We start from the raw sequence: 15,458 nt of genomic DNA, 5'->3' as shown, positions 1-15,458 counted from the left end.
GGCTCTTGCTGAACTTATGGCAGTATTTGTCTAAAGTTAACCAAACTTGCTGATGAGTATAGCCTTCATGGGAGTGTACGGTGTCCGGTCCTCTGCTTCTAGTGCCAGGATTGTGTCCCTCCCCACTGTGGGCACATACCTCCACAAGCTACCCCTCCCTGCCAATACTCTTCAGGGACCTTGTGCACTCCGAGAGCCACCTCACAGGCTGCAAACCTCTTGTCAATGGCATCCCCCACCACTTAACTGGACACCAAATCCTTTGGGATGTGGACCCTCTCATCACAGGCAGACACTGTAGGTGTACTGCCACCATCACTGCTTGACTCAGTCCACCTGGCCTTAATGGCCAGCTCTCTCATACTGAGCTCATGGGCCAGAAGTAGCTTCCTTTCCTCAAAAACCCTTTGTTTTTCTTCTGCCTCCATAGCCAATCTCCTTTCTTTCTCCTCCACGGCCAACCTTTTTTCCTCCAAATCTTTCTCCAAATTGAGCTTAGCCATCTCCAACCTAAATTTCCTCTCTTCCCTCCTGTCTTCCAGCTTCTCTAAGGACAGGCCTTGGGATGACACACTGTTCCCCGTCCGGGTTGAAATTTCCAATCCTGAATGGATGTTGTCCCCTTCCCCCACAGGTAGCAGCCCAAGATCCTTCTCTGGACTCTGGTCCAAAGCGTCCTTCATATCCTGTTCCTCTGGGTCGGTTTTCAGTGCATCATTGGCTTCTGACCAGGATCTCAATGCCTTTCGCAGCTCAACTCTCCCGATCAAGCTCTTTGCAGGATGCCCAAAGTCCTTGAAAAAATCTGAGCTAGGCCACAGTGTACCTCTCAAGTTTGGTCAGCTCAAAATCGATTTTTGCAGGTGGAAATGCAGAATGTCTGGTCAGAGAGATTTTTGTACGAAAAAGCAAAAATTACAATCAGAGAGAATAGAAAGAAAAAAAAACGACAATCACAGAGAAAAAGAAAAAGAAATGCCAAAGAGGATCAAAGACAATTGATTCAAATTGGACTATGTCTGGATGGTAGTGAACACCAAAATACTGTAAGGCTCTGCAAACACACAATTCCTATCCTCAGTGCTGATCACCAATGTTATAAATTGGGTCTCTAGTTGGCAGAGGTATGTACCCTGCCAAATAGGGACCACAATCCTAGTCAGGTTAAGTCAGAGACACACCCAAACTAACCTGTGTTCACCCTCTGGTAGCTTGGCACAGAGCAGTCAGGCTTAACTTAAGAGGAAATGTGTAAAGTATTTGTGCAACAGTTAAAACAGTAAAGCAGTGAAACCACTACACAAAGATAATCAATACCAAGTTAGAAAAATAGATATTATGTAATAGGCAAAAGAAGACCAAAGCACCAAAAATCCAAATTAGTGGAAGTCGAGATATTAATATCTGCAATCGTAGTGCTTAGTAACTCAAAGCACAAACAGGGGCCCTCTGGTCACACTGGTCCGGGTTAAATCCAAAGTTCAGAAACACCACGATGGAGCGCAGGCCGGCTACAGGGATCAGCCTTGCCCCGCTGGAAAAGTACATTGTGTGAAGGGTTGCGTCGACGTTGAGGTTCCAATGCAAGGAGTATATGAAATGATGCTAAGGAGATTCCGATCCGCACAGTCGGGGGATGTGTTGCTGCCAAGCTGCACAATTGTCGCTCCTTCAGCAGTGGTGCAGCATCAGACTCTCTTTGCAAGATGATGCGTCCTTGTCGAGCTGTGCAGCGACGTGATGCAGAGGTAAGGTGCTGAGGCCAAAGGTGATGTCCCGCTTCAGAGTTGTGCGTTGATGTCTTTCTCCGTGCAGATGTGTCGGCGCTAGGAGGTGATGCAAAGGTTCCAAAATGTGCAACGCCAGCGATGACTTGACATCGAGAGTTACAGCACAGAAGAACCCACTTCCAAGGGCCCAGGAATGGATTGGCACCACTTGGCAGGGTAGGACTCACAAGTGGCAGCATCCAGGTGCTGTTGGAGATGCAGGCAGTCTTTGGTGTCCCAGAGACTGGAGAACAGGAGGCAAACCAGCAAGCCCTTATAGTTGCTTCGTTCTGGGAATGTAGAGATTCAGGTCCAGACCTTCTCACTCCCAGGTAAGGAGGGAGCAGGGCAGGCACAGCAAAGCGGGCATCCAGCAAAGTCCAGCACAGTGACAGTCTCTTCAGTGCAGCAGTTCTTCCTGGCAAAGGATCCTCAGGTACAGAAGTGTACTGATTTGGTAGGTCAGAAGTCTCCTCCTTACACTCAGGGGTAAATTTGAAGGGGGGGTGGGGCTTTGAAGTGCACACAAGTCCTTCCTTTCCTGCACAGGCTACAGACGTACTACAGAAGGGTATGCATTTCTTTGTGTAGGGACAGGGACAGACCTATTCAGGTTCAAGTTTCAGCTCTACCTTCCCATCGAGCTCAAGAAGACCCATCAACCTAGTGATGGGCCATCAGAAAGTAACTGGTACACTTCAGCTTCCTTTGTGTGCGACTGTCTAGAGGGAATGCACAAACCCAGCTGTCACCCAACCTAAACATGTACTGGAGGCAGGCAGCAGGCACACAGGGCTTAAGACAGGAAAATGACAACTTTCTAAAAGTGACATATCTAAAATTGTATTCATAAATCCAACTTTACCGTTAAGAAGGATTTATTATTACAAGTCCATAGGTATATTATCCAACGAGAGGGGTAGGCCTCACAGAAGTGAAAAACAAATTTGGGAGTTCTTCTCTATCAGGACATTTAAAAACCCAATAGTACATGCTCCACTTTTTTGGTACTTACCAACCTGCCCTTTAGGCTAAACAGGATGTCCCTCTGGAGTGAATTATATGTAATACAATTGGAGTTTAAGACTTAGCAGGGGTTTTAAATTGCAAGTCGGCATAGTGGTGGCAGGCCCGAGACATGTTTAAATGGCTACTTAAGTAGGTGGCACAATCAGTGCTGCAGGCCCACTAACAGTATTCAATTTACAGGCCTTGGCACTTATAGTGCACTTTACAAGGGACTTATAAGTATATAAAATATGCCAATTGTGGCTATACCAATGTTACCAAGTCTTAGTGGAATGAGCACATGCACTTTGGCACTCGTTAGCAGTGATAAAGTGCTCAGAGTCCTAAGGCCAACAAAAACCAGATCAGCTAAAGGGAGGCAAGGCACACAAAAACATTTGGGGAAAGATCACCATAAGGATGTCAGGTCTAACAATCTCATTGCTGCAAGTTATTTTTCTGCCCTGGCTTTCTTGCTAAGTCACTGTTCTGTTCTCTTCTTTCTTTTCCATTACATTTCTTTACTTTTCTCTCTTGCTCTAGTCTGATGATGAAAAAAAAAAAAAAAGGTTGTGATCCCCACGCTAACTGCAACAACTGGCACGAGTTAGGCACTGCTTCGGCAATGGAAACGATAGGGGTATCTAAGTGAAGCAATCAATACTAATTCTATGAGGTGGTATTGGGTCAGAAATTCTGCTACACCTTGAAAGAATAAAATTAATGTATAGATAGAGCCATCACATTATAAAAGAAATTGGTCTTTAGTAAATGGTGAATGGTGTTTAACATGGGGTAGCTAACATTGTGATATATACAAAAGTCTGGAGGTGTGCTAGCAACTGCTGGGAAAATATTAGGTAAGAGATACGGTCCTAATCCCTCTTCTGCAACATGGACTCCCATGGCCAATGCTATATGATGGGGGATAACTTCAAGTACTTTTGACAGCCTTCTCATGTGGTTTATTCAAGTTTGTTAAATACAAGCATTTGGTCAATAGGACAAGGTAGCAGACATTACAATGTATCTACTTAGATATGTCTGATATCCGGCTGTGTAGTTTCTAGCTGGTAAGATGGAACAACATATTGTATTTGAGCCCTAGAAAAAAAAATAACACACCACCCTCCCCCTACCGTCGAGACCCTACCTCCAAAAGTTAAAAAAACAGAGGATGCCAAAAGGAAAGTTCACACGCAAGTGTCAGTGTTCTGCCAGAAAGCCTATATGTAGTCCAGTTGCCAAGGTTCCACTTGACCAGATGCAGTAACAGGGGAGTTTGGGCAGGAAGAGTGGTATGGAGTCCAGTTATGGCTTCTGCTGGTACAACGTTAAAGTAGTGTGCTAGAATCTAAGGGGAGAGGTAGCCAGAGCAATGTCCATTAGGGGTTCCAAACTTCAGAGGCCTGTTGTGATTCGAGTAATGGAAGAAAAAGCATTAGGAGAAGAAAAAGACTCTGTATCAAGACAGTTGTTACATTAAATAAAAAAAGTGTAAAATTATGTTGGGAGAATAAGTGCCTTTAGTTGTCTGTTAACAATATAAGATTACTTTAAAGACTATCATATCTGGTTAGCAGTTGTGAACGATGTTTACAACATTCCATTTGTAATTGAGCTAACCACAACAGAAATCATTTATGTCGACATCCATTCATGTATATATCAATCAATCAATCAATCAATCAAATAATTTCGTAAGCGCACTACTCACCCGGAGGGGCTCAAGGCGCGGGGGAAGGAGGGGTGCCGGTTACTGCTTAAAAAGCCATGTTTTAAGGTGCTTTTTGAAGGTTAGGAGGTCCTGGGTCTTGCGTGGGTTGGTGGGGAGGTAGTTTCAGGTTTTGGTGGTGAGGTGGGAGAAGGCTCTGCTGACAGAGTTGGTGCGTTGGATGCGGGGGACTGTAGCGAGGGAGAGGTCGGCGGAGCGGAGCTGTCGAGTGTCATGGAGGGCTTTGTGACCGTGGACGAGGACTTTGAAAATGATCCTTTTGTTGATGGGCAACCAGTGTAGGGATCTGAGGTGGGTGGATATGTGTTTGTGGCGAGGGAGGTTGAGGATGAGACGTGCGGCTGCGTTCTGGATTCGCTGGAGTTTTCTTTGAAGCTTGGCTGTGGTCCCTGCATAGAGGGCGTTGCCGTAGACCAGTATGCTGCTAATGAGGGCATGGGTGACTGTTCTTCTTGTTTCTAAAGGAATCCATTTGAAAGTCTTGCGTAGCATGCAAAGGGTGTTGAAGCACGAGGATGATATGGTGTTGATTTGCTGGGTCATGGAGAGAGATGAGTCCAGAACGATGCCAAGGTTGCGTGCATGGGTGGTGGGTGTGGTCCGAGGGTGGTGGGCCACCAGGAGTCGTTCCATGCTGTCTTGTTGGGGCCAAAGATGATGATCTCTGTTTTGTTTGAGTTTATTTTGAGGTGGCTTGCTGTCATCCATTTGGCAATGTCAAGGAGTCCGGCGTGCAGGTTTATCTTGGCGGTGGCTGGGTTCCTGGTGAGGGAGATTATGAGCTGAGTGTCGTCGGCGTATAAAATGATGGTGATGCCGTGTGGGCAGAGGATATTGGCGAGAGGAGCCATGTAGATGTTGAAGAGGGTGGGGCTGAGGGAGGATCGTTCGGGGACCCCACAGATGATCTTGGTGGCTGTAGACCGGAACAGAGGAAGGCAAACTCTTTGGGTTCTTTCAGAGAGGAAGGAGGTGAGCCAGTCCAGGGCCTTGTGGCAAATTCCAGTGTCAAAAAGATGTGCGCAGAGGGTTTGGTGGCATACAGTGTCAAAAGCTGCTGAGAGGTCTAGGAGGATGAGGGCAACGGTCTTGCCCTTCTCTACTCTGGTCCTGATGTCGTTTGTGCAGGCGATGAGGGCTGTCTCAGTGCTGTGGTTCTTGAGGAATCCAGACTGGGAGGTGTCCAGTATGTTGTTTTCCCCTAAGAAGCGAGACAGTTGTGCATTTACTATCTTCTCAGTGACCTTTGCGGGGAAGGAGAGAAGAGAGATGGGTCTGTAGTTTGTGAGGTCTTCCAGGTCTGCTTTGGGTTTTCTGAGAAGAGCGTTGACTTCGGCTTGCTTCCAAACATCTGGGAAGGTTGCGATGTCAAAAGGAACTGTTGATGACGGCACGGAGCTGAGGAGCGATGATTTGGCTGGCCTTGTTGTAAATGTGGTGGGGGCAAAGGTCCGTTGGGGTGCCTGAGTGGATGGAGTTCATGGTTTTGCTGATTTCTTCGTCATTGGTGGGGGGTCCAGGTGTTAAGCTGGTTGGTGCGGCAGGGTGTTGTGGTGTTGGTTGTGTCAGTGGTGGTGATAGAGGGTGCTGATGATGTGAAGCTGTTGTGTATGTCTGCGATTTTGCGGTGGAAGTAGTTGGAGAGGGAGTTGCAGAGGTCTTGGGAGTGTGGAGGGTCGATGGTGCTGGATTTGGGCTTGGTGAGTTCTTTGACAATGGCAAAGAGTTCCTTGCTGTTGTGTGTGTTGTTTATACATTCTTTGTAGAAGGACCGTTTGGTGGTCCGGATGAGTTGGTGGTGTTTGTGCATGGCTGTTTTGACGGCGGAGAAGTTGCACATTGAGGGTTCTTGGCACCAGGCTTTCTCAATTTTTCGGCATTCTTGTTTGGAAGCCTGGAATTCTGTGGTGAACCAGGGGGCGGTCTTGATGGTGCGGGTGTTGTTGGTTTTCAAAGGGGCGAGGGAGTCTGCGCAGGTTGCTAGCCATTGTGTGAGATTGTGGGCGGCGGTGTTGGGATCATTGGTGATGGCAGGTGGAGCTTGTGTGAGGTTGGGGATCAGGTGTTCTTTGGAGATCTTGTTCCACTTGCGGTAGGGTGTAGTGTGTTGTTGGTGGTGGGTTTGATGAAGGAGAAGTGGATGCAGTGGTGGTCAGTCCAGTGGAGTTCGGTGGTGTGAGTGAAGGTGATGCAGCTGCTGGAGGTGAAGATGGCATCTAGCGTGTGTCCCGCTAAGTGGGTGGGTGAGGTGACCAGTTGCTTGAGGCAGAGGTTCGTGAGGTTGTCCAGCAGGGCTGTGGAGTTGCAGTCGTGGGTGCTTTCCAGGTGAAAGTTGAGGTCACCAAGGAGTATGTAGTCTGTGGAGGTGAGGGCGTGGGAGCTGATGGTATCTGCGATGGAGTCACAGAATGGGGGGCAGGGTCCTGGGGGTCTGTAGATGAGGGACCCTCTAAAGGGTGGTGTTGGCGTTGATGTGTATTTGAAAGTGTAGGTGTTCTGCGTTGTCTAGGGTGTCGTTGGTGTTGGTGGAAATTTTGATGGAGTTTTTGTGTATTAGGGGGATACCTCCTCCGGGTTTGTTGATGCGGTCTCTACGGGAGATTTTGTAAGCTTCTGGGATGGCTATGGCGATGTCGGGTTCTGATGAGGGGTTCATCCATATTTCAGTGAGGAAGGCGATTTGTGGTGAGCAGGTCCCAAAGCTCGATGGCGTGCTTGTGGACGGAGCGGGTGTTAAGGAGGATGCAGTTAAGGTGATTGCGGGGTTTGGAGTTATTGCAGTGCTTGCTGGTGTTGCTGGTATTAGTGTGAGTGCAGGAGAAATGGCAGGAGTGGCATGTGAATGGTCCATGTGTGTGTGTTTGGGGTTGGCTTGGGCGCAGGCGGGGTGCTGGCCTGGGTTGAGGGCATGGAGTTCTTTGGAGGAGTAGTGGTTCTTTGGGGGGGGGGGGGAGGGGGAAGAGTGGGGTCGGAGAATCGTGGACCAGGGGGACGGGCACAGTTGGGCTTGCCTCTGGCACGCCAGCGGCGCGCCCGGCATTAAGAAGGGGAGGTGGGAGGGGGGAGCAGCTGGGAGGCGGGAGTCCAATGGGGGCATGTATGCGGCAGGGACGCATCGGCAGGGATTGAGGAACCGGCGAGAGCCGGGAAGAAAAACGGGCACTATTGAGGCGCAAAATACGAAGTGGAGCACAGAATGGGCACAGTTATGGTCGAAAACAGATCTAAAAACGAAAAACTGAATACAGTAAACGAAATACAAGCTATGGAAACTAAATACAGAAAAACGAAATATAAGCTATGGAACAAAAATACAAGACAAGACACGCCTACCACTAGGCACCAGGGATGAGGCGCAGGTGGGTCCCTGCGGGTGGTGGAGGGCCTCAAACTTCTTTGCAGTGGCAAACGGCGGGGCCAGGGGCACGGAGGAAGGCTGGTGGAGCCAAAGTATACTCCTGGCCTAAAGCAGGTCAGGGGGATATATAAACATATATAAACAATTCATTGGGAACCTTTGTATATATATCAGTTGTTTTAAACCTATATATATTCTTTCTTGTCCAGGAGCTGTAGCTTTGAGAGTAATTATGATGTTTATAGCTCATATAATTATTCACAGGAATTAGAGTTTATGATTTCATCTACTCATGTTACATTCATAGCTTCCTTTATTTGTACTGAAACACAGTTAACTGATTTGCTGCTAGACATCTACCTTACAGTGCGAAGCCTTTTGTTTAAAAAATGTTTTATTAGGATATTGTAACAAACAAGAGAGGAATACTAGAGGCAACACATGATTTGGCTTACACAGCACACAATATGAAACTATAGTCTCAGAGGAATCCCTCTAAGCAAACAATATGCCCCAGCTCCTATCCGCTCCCTCAATATTTCCACACTCTTACTGCAAGGACTTTTTGTAAAGGGGTCAGTGCCAGAATACCGATGTACAGGATATCCTGGGCTACCCCAATCCATCCATCCATTGCCTAGAGTCAACAGCAGCTTTAATCAGTAAAAAAGATCCAGTGCCACTAGTCAGGTGAGGGCCAATGCAGTCTTTGAGAAACAAATGTCTTCTCAAAGAATCTCAGATCCTACTGATATTACTGTCATGTTGGGCAAAAGAGCATGCCAACTATCCATCGCCATAATGCCCCATGTCCTATGTTACCACTGAAGGCACTTTGGCATAGCGGTCTGCGCTAAGTCCAAGCTATCAACAGCTTGGTTATGCCTACTGCTTGATTCAGCAAGGTTTTATCAGTATGAAGAAGAACAAAAACCTTCCACCATGTCCCAAATCCAGCAACAGATATCCCAGAAAGTTCAGCAGAACTTCAAACATGCCCTTCTAAAATGGTCTCAGTTTACACATGGCCAGCATATATGCATGAAAGTGCTCCTTGCCGTATTACATTTCCAAAACACATACCATGGCGTGACTACATACACTGTTTTGTGTTTTCTTGTACTTCACGGATTAATAGGTATGTGGCCTCTGTTTCCACAGTTCCTCCCACTGTACCTGTTCACGTGTGGTCCCCAGGTTTTTCCCCCTATTAGTAATGGTATTCTCATTTCTGGCCCAGCAGTTTAGAGCAACAGAGGTGATACCAGGTGGAGAGCAAGCTCTTTGCTCCAGCGTATATCTTAAGGAATCTTTCACAAGTGGTTAGTCTGCAGCCTCTTTAATTAATGGGTTCAAAACCCAATGGAAGCAGTTATGCTTAACAGTCTCATCTACGTTGGTTACACTGAAGTCTCTTTCCTGCCACCTCAAAAATGTCTTAGGATAAATGTCAGGTGAGCACTGGGGATTAAAGTGCTGATGAGTGGTAATAACAAATCATCTCACCTCAATGAGTATAAGCCATAAAAATATCCCTGGCCACTTTGTCTCTCACCTACACAGACAAATGTAAGATTCAGCACTTAAAACTGCAGCAACTCCATACAGAAGATTGCCACAGATTCGGCCTGTAAGACAGAAAAGAATGTTCATCCTAATTACATTTATTCTTCCAAGCCAGAGCACAAAGATTGCTATACAGATCCAAATTACGCTTCATCTTAACCCTCTCCTAGGCCAGCTCATGCTAAGTAGGGAGAGTGGAAATTGAGTTATATAAACGCCAAAGTAATGAGTGTTTATTTTTTTGGTCCATTGGTATGGGGTTGCAGTGCTCAGTTTCTGCACCTTGGAAGGGTGCAGTGAAGGGCTAAGTACCACAGATCTGTCATCATGTCTTTTAAGATGAGAGACCAATTCAAAGGTCTCAAATTTAATAACCAAAATCTCCAGGGACTGTTAGAAATGGGGTTTCTGGTTGGCTATGGTATGCAGCTAAGCCAGGCAGAACCCACCCACTCTAGTCAGGGCAAGGGAGTTACACGTCCAAGACAATACCTGCTCACCCCCCTTGGTAGCTTGGCACGAGCAGTCAGGCCTATCCCAGATGCAATGTGTAAAGCGTTTGCACAACACACAACATACGGGACGCACTATCCCCACCACAAAGGAAACACAACACCAAGTTATATAAAAATAAACTGTATTGTACACAATGTAATTATTAGACCAAACACAACATGCCAGTAATACCCTGCTACTCAAGCAGTTGTCAGAACGTTACGCAATAGTTACTCTGCAGAACCAGCAGCTGTCACACATAACACACAGGTTACTTATTATTCTGCAACATAAGCATTAGTCAGGAATCACATTACTAAATAAATGCACTTGTCATAGAAATATCATAAATGCCCATATCAGGAACATTATAAAACATATGGCAAGTCATGAAAGCATATCAGCGTAGTATGTCCATAAAAGGAACATCAGCAAACATATCTGGCACATAATCAGAGAACCAGGAAAACATATAAATCTACAATGTCCATAACAGATAACAGGAACATTTAGAATGCAAAGTACCTGTATTGATGATGGCGAGGCACTTCCAGTGCCAGGACGTACAAAACGGAGGCCGCTGGCGCTTCTCCGCACCCTTGCAGTAATTTGGGTGGGAGAGGAGGGGCAACACAGCCCCCCTCCTGTTTTTACATTAGGCCTCTCCTAGGGGTGGGGCAAAGCCAGCACACCGATGGGGGCAACACAGGGGACCTGGCGGCGCAAGAGCCTCTGGTGAGGCTTCCACCCCATCCACGATCTCCAGGGGCAATATCAGGGCTCCGTTGGGGCAGGGGTCCCTCAGATGAGGCTTCCTTCCCCCCCTGCCCGTCCACCAAACAGCTAGGAGCTCTGGTAGGGCGGGAGCCTCCGATGAGGCTTCCTTCCACGCCCGTCTCCTTCTCACACAGAAAGGCCTGCCTGGGCCCAAACGGTGAGCAGGCACCAAAGTAGGTGCCTGCTTGTGCCCCGGGAGTCCTCCTCAGAGGGTGCTTCACCCCAGGGGCACGGTAGGACCACATTCGCTCATTCTTGATTTCAGTGGTGCCCTGGGGGTCCCAGGGGCAACGTGACTCCAGCGCACTTGCAAACAAAGCCGGGTTGTGGCGGTGATATCGGGCAGAAATACTGCACTTCCCAAAGTGTGCAACAATGTACTGCCACAGCGCTTCCAAGCACAAAACACCCAGAAAGAAAGCACTCTCAAGGTGCTTAGGCTAATTTCTGCAGAGCGCTCTCCAGGCACTCAATATATCGTCTGCAAAGCGCTCTCCAGGCACTATGTGATGTCCTTGTGCTTCAGGCAGTTGCAGGGGCCACAGCACCCTGCCCCTGAGGGACAAGGTTCAAAGGAAGCACAGGGAGGCAGGGTCCAGCAGCAGGCCAGCACAAGGTGAATGCAGGCAGTTGGCAGTTCCTCCACGAGACCAAGCAGGTCACAGGTCAGCACAGCAGCAGCAGCAGTCCATGGCGGTTCCTGGTGAGTTTCTCCAGCAGCATTCTGTGTCCAGTTACAAAATGTCACCCAATTGAGGGGAAAACTCCCCTGTACTTATATTCAGTTTTGCAAGTGTTTCACAAAGAAGGGGAGAGAAGATTCCAACCAGGTAAAACTGGTTCTGGGAGTGCCCATCTCTCTCCTGCAGCACAGGCTCCAAACATCAGTTGGGGGTAAACGACCCTTTTATGTAAGGACAGGGCAAAGCTTTTACAAATGCATGTGTGACCCGCCTCTCACTTCTCTCAGCCCAGGAATACTATTCAGTATGCAGGTGCACCTCTGTGACACCTCCACCCTCCCTATGTACAGGCTGTCTGAAAAGTATGCAAAAAGTCCAGCTGTCACTCTGCCCAGACGTGGACTGGAGTCAAGCTGCAAAACACCAGAGTCATAAGCACAGAGAAATGGTCACTTTCTAGAAATGGCATTTCTGTAATAGTAATAAAAAATCCACTAACACCAGTAAGCAGTATTTCTCACTACCATTACAACCATATCAACCATGCCTACGCTACCCCTCATAAATCAGACAATACCCCTAGACATAAGGCAGGGCATTTCCAATGCAAGACTATGAGAAGGAAGCACTCACAGCAGTGAGAAACCAAATAAGCTGTTTGTCACTACCAGGACAGGCCACGCAACCAGGCACATGTCCTACCTTCTACATATTTAGCACCCTGCCCATAGTGCTAGCTAGGGCCAACCTAAGGAATGACCTACATGTAGTAAAAGGGGAGTTCTGGGCCTGGCAAGTAAATTTAGATGCCAGGTCCCTGTGGCAGAAAAGTGTGCACGCAGGCCCTGCGCTAGCAGGCCTGAAACAGGTTTGAAAGGCTACTTCAGTGGGTGGCGCAAGCAGCGCTGCAGGCCCACTACTAGCATTTAATTTACAGGCCCCGAGTATAGGGATACCATTGTACAAGGGACTTACAGGTAAATTAAATATGCAAATTAGGTATGACCCAATCATACCAACTTTAGAAGGGAGAGCATTTGCACTTTGAGCACTTTATCACTGCTGATCAGTGCTAGAGTCCTAGAGCCAACAGCGAGAGGTCAGAAAAAAAATAGGAGGAAGGAGGCTAAGTCACGGGATGAACCTGCCAAAAGGGCCACGTCCAACAGGGACCTTTCAGGTTTATTTGAAGTAAGAAGGGTATCATCCGCACACAGACTAATTTTGTATGTACTATGCTTGAAGGGAATTCCAACAATGTCGCAATTTAATTTCACTGCAGTCGCGAAGGTCCCTACTGCCAGGGAAATGAGGAGCATGGCGTAGGCAGCGAACAATCGAGATGGGTCCCTCTTCCTTGGGGACGGGACAGAGCAGAAATGTCATGATTAAATAGCATTCTGGCTCTGCAATCTCTGTGCATAGCCTTAACCCATTTGTTGGAGTAGTCCCCAAATCCCTTCCAGGAGATGGTTTGTTGAAGAAAGGACTAGCTAACCAAATTGAACGCCTTTTCAGTATCAAGGGCCAGGAGGATAGCCAGCAAGTTTTTATGATGTTCTTTTTCTAAAAAAAAAAATCCCCCACTTTTTAAGCACTTGTTTAACATTAGCTTCAATCATGGAGTGTGCAATACCTTCTGCAGAGAAACTGCTAACGAACGCCTCTAGTATCAGTGCCAGTATGTCATAAAACGTTTTGTTTTGTTGAAGCTCATATAGTAGCCTTCATAAGCTGGTACTTTACTGGGTCTCGTACCTTTGGTCTCCTTTTCGAACTGCATCCAAGTCAAGGCATTTGAGTTCCTCTCACTGGTCAGATTTTAAATTCAGTAATGAAGCTGCGAAATGGCAAGATCAAATGCTTTTTAGTATTTGGAGACCTCTGGTATAATGCAACACATAGAAGTGCCTTAAGCCAATGTCTTCTCTGCTTCACTGCACAAGACTTGCCTCATCTAACAAATCTCTTATTTGCCTGCGGTTTAAGTGTATTCTTTATCAATTTACCAGTGGTGTTGTCCTTTACATAAAATATCTGTTCAGCCATAAGAGTGACTACTTAGCTTTGTCAATTTATCGGACCCATACCTGGCCCCAACCCTATTTAGTGCATGTAGTAGTTTTATTAAGTGAAGTTGTTGGTGGTTTCTGTGACTTGAAGGTTTTCAGATCTTTTACCACCTGTTTCAATAAGCTTCCGGCCTCTTTTCCTAGAGTCTATCACCACCATAGTATTCACATGTACACCTACTTTAAGCCGTTGTAGTTTGTGGCTGGCCAAGTAATACGAAAAAACCTGCCTGATCTCAGTTTAATGAGTGGGAACTCTAATCAACATACAAGATGAATCTCTACTATGAACGATGACCCTGGTATCCGTTCAATTTCCAGCTAAGGCCTACGTCAGCGTGGTTCAAACAAGAAAGGCTAAATATGTGTGCTTCGTCACCTCCCCGTCCCCATAAAAATAAGGAGAAAGCAATAAATACTGAAGTAGGATCTATATACAAGGGACAAAAGTGAAATTCTCTTCATCACTATATAACGTTCTTCAAACATCCACTATTCCAATGTATTGAATAACATCTTGCAGACTCTTACTCGAGAATTCAGGTTGCACCGTGACCCCACTTCCAAATCATTAAAATCTCCACCCACAAGCACAACCCCTTCTGCTATCTAAGAAACTGTATCAAAGAGAGACAACAGAAAAAGACGGCCCTTAGTTGAGGGCTGTGCGTTGACTAGTGCTCGCGTTCTGCCTCTGTCTTTAACTTGCATTATTCTAAACCTTTCATGAGGGTCTTTCTTTTCTCATATGAATGTGTGAGGGACTGAGTTGTCATAGAGAGTAACTACTCCTGGAACCATGTGGGGGGGGGAGAATGCATGGTACTGCACTTGAAATTCTTTGAGGTGTAAGCAAAATTGATTTTTCTGCAACAACTGCATTTTCTGGTTACACTAAATTGGACCCTAGGGATTTGAACTGTCACCAAAGGGTAGTACATTTAGTGGAAGAGTTCAGGTATTTCCCGTTTAACAATGCAAATCACAATATTGTGCATTGCCTTTTTTACTGCACCAAAAACCTGCAACTTTCTTCATGAAGCATTTCTCTTGGGGAGCTCCCTTCCTCATTCCCTTCAAACAGCGAATGGACAGAATCAAAGTAAAATAAAATGGTACTTTTCCTGCAGCCTATTCCATATTACCTGTTAATAGGATAGTGTAATGCACATCTAATGGATTGACCTAATCAATTCAAGAACTTGTTGAAACAGTAGTCATACCTTTAACAACAAGTAAATAACAGAACCCAATGTTAAAGGATGGTCATGAAGTTGATGAAAGTTGCCTGTGCCTTAGGAAACCCACCCACCCTCAGCACTGCAAACTAGGCCAGTATCTTCAGAGGGAGCTCACCCCACATGCCCTCCCAGAACCTGCAGGGTAAGGTATTCATCTTAGTTGAACACTAGCATCTCCTCCCTCTGTCAGATATGTAGTGCAGCCTCTTGCAGTACTCACTGCTGTTTCCCTTTCTGAGTGTCATTTTGCAAGGTGTTAATTTCTTCTTTAGTGAGACCAAGGAGTTCACATCCATCATCCACAGTACAGTCAATAGCCTTGCAGCACAACGGAACTAAATACCCTTTTGGAAGATACATCATTAGCTCAGATTTTTTTGGGAGTTAAGGTCTGTGATTACTAGTTTAAGCTGTTTCCTTTTGAAGAGTGTTTAAGGTGAGAGATCGAGAAAAAGAGGTTACTGTCTAAATGGTGGATTAGGCATGTTGTTTTCACTTCTTTAATGAGTCACTCTTTCATAGCATAGGAGAACATCTGTGTACATGCTGTGCAGTTTTGCTCCCCACTTTGTGTAGTCTATGTTAATGTGGAAGTTGGTCCCCGTCCTTGAGAACCAATCTGAAGAGGGCAGGGACACATTGCTGGAGATAGTCCACTTTGCAGTTGTCTTTCAAATTACGAATTTTCACATTGCACCTTTGAAACCTGTTTTCTCGGTTTTTGCACTTGTCGAACAGTTGCTCAGTTTGTGCT

General features: G+C 46.4%; 1 protein-coding gene across 3 annotated transcripts in view; it reads right to left on the bottom strand.

Annotated features, from left to right (window-relative positions):
• The window catches only part of UBE3C (ubiquitin protein ligase E3C), an 885,810-nt gene that overhangs the window by 852,616 nt on the left and 17,736 nt on the right, over positions 1-15,458 (bottom strand). The gene's annotated exons all lie outside the window — the stretch shown is intronic.

Source organism: Pleurodeles waltl, chromosome 10, assembly GCF_031143425.1.
Source record: "Pleurodeles waltl isolate 20211129_DDA chromosome 10, aPleWal1.hap1.20221129, whole genome shotgun sequence".
NCBI lineage: Eukaryota > Metazoa > Chordata > Amphibia > Caudata > Salamandridae > Pleurodeles > Pleurodeles waltl.
The sequence above is the reverse complement of the archived record's forward strand: the minus strand, read 5'-3'. Positions and strand labels throughout refer to the sequence as shown.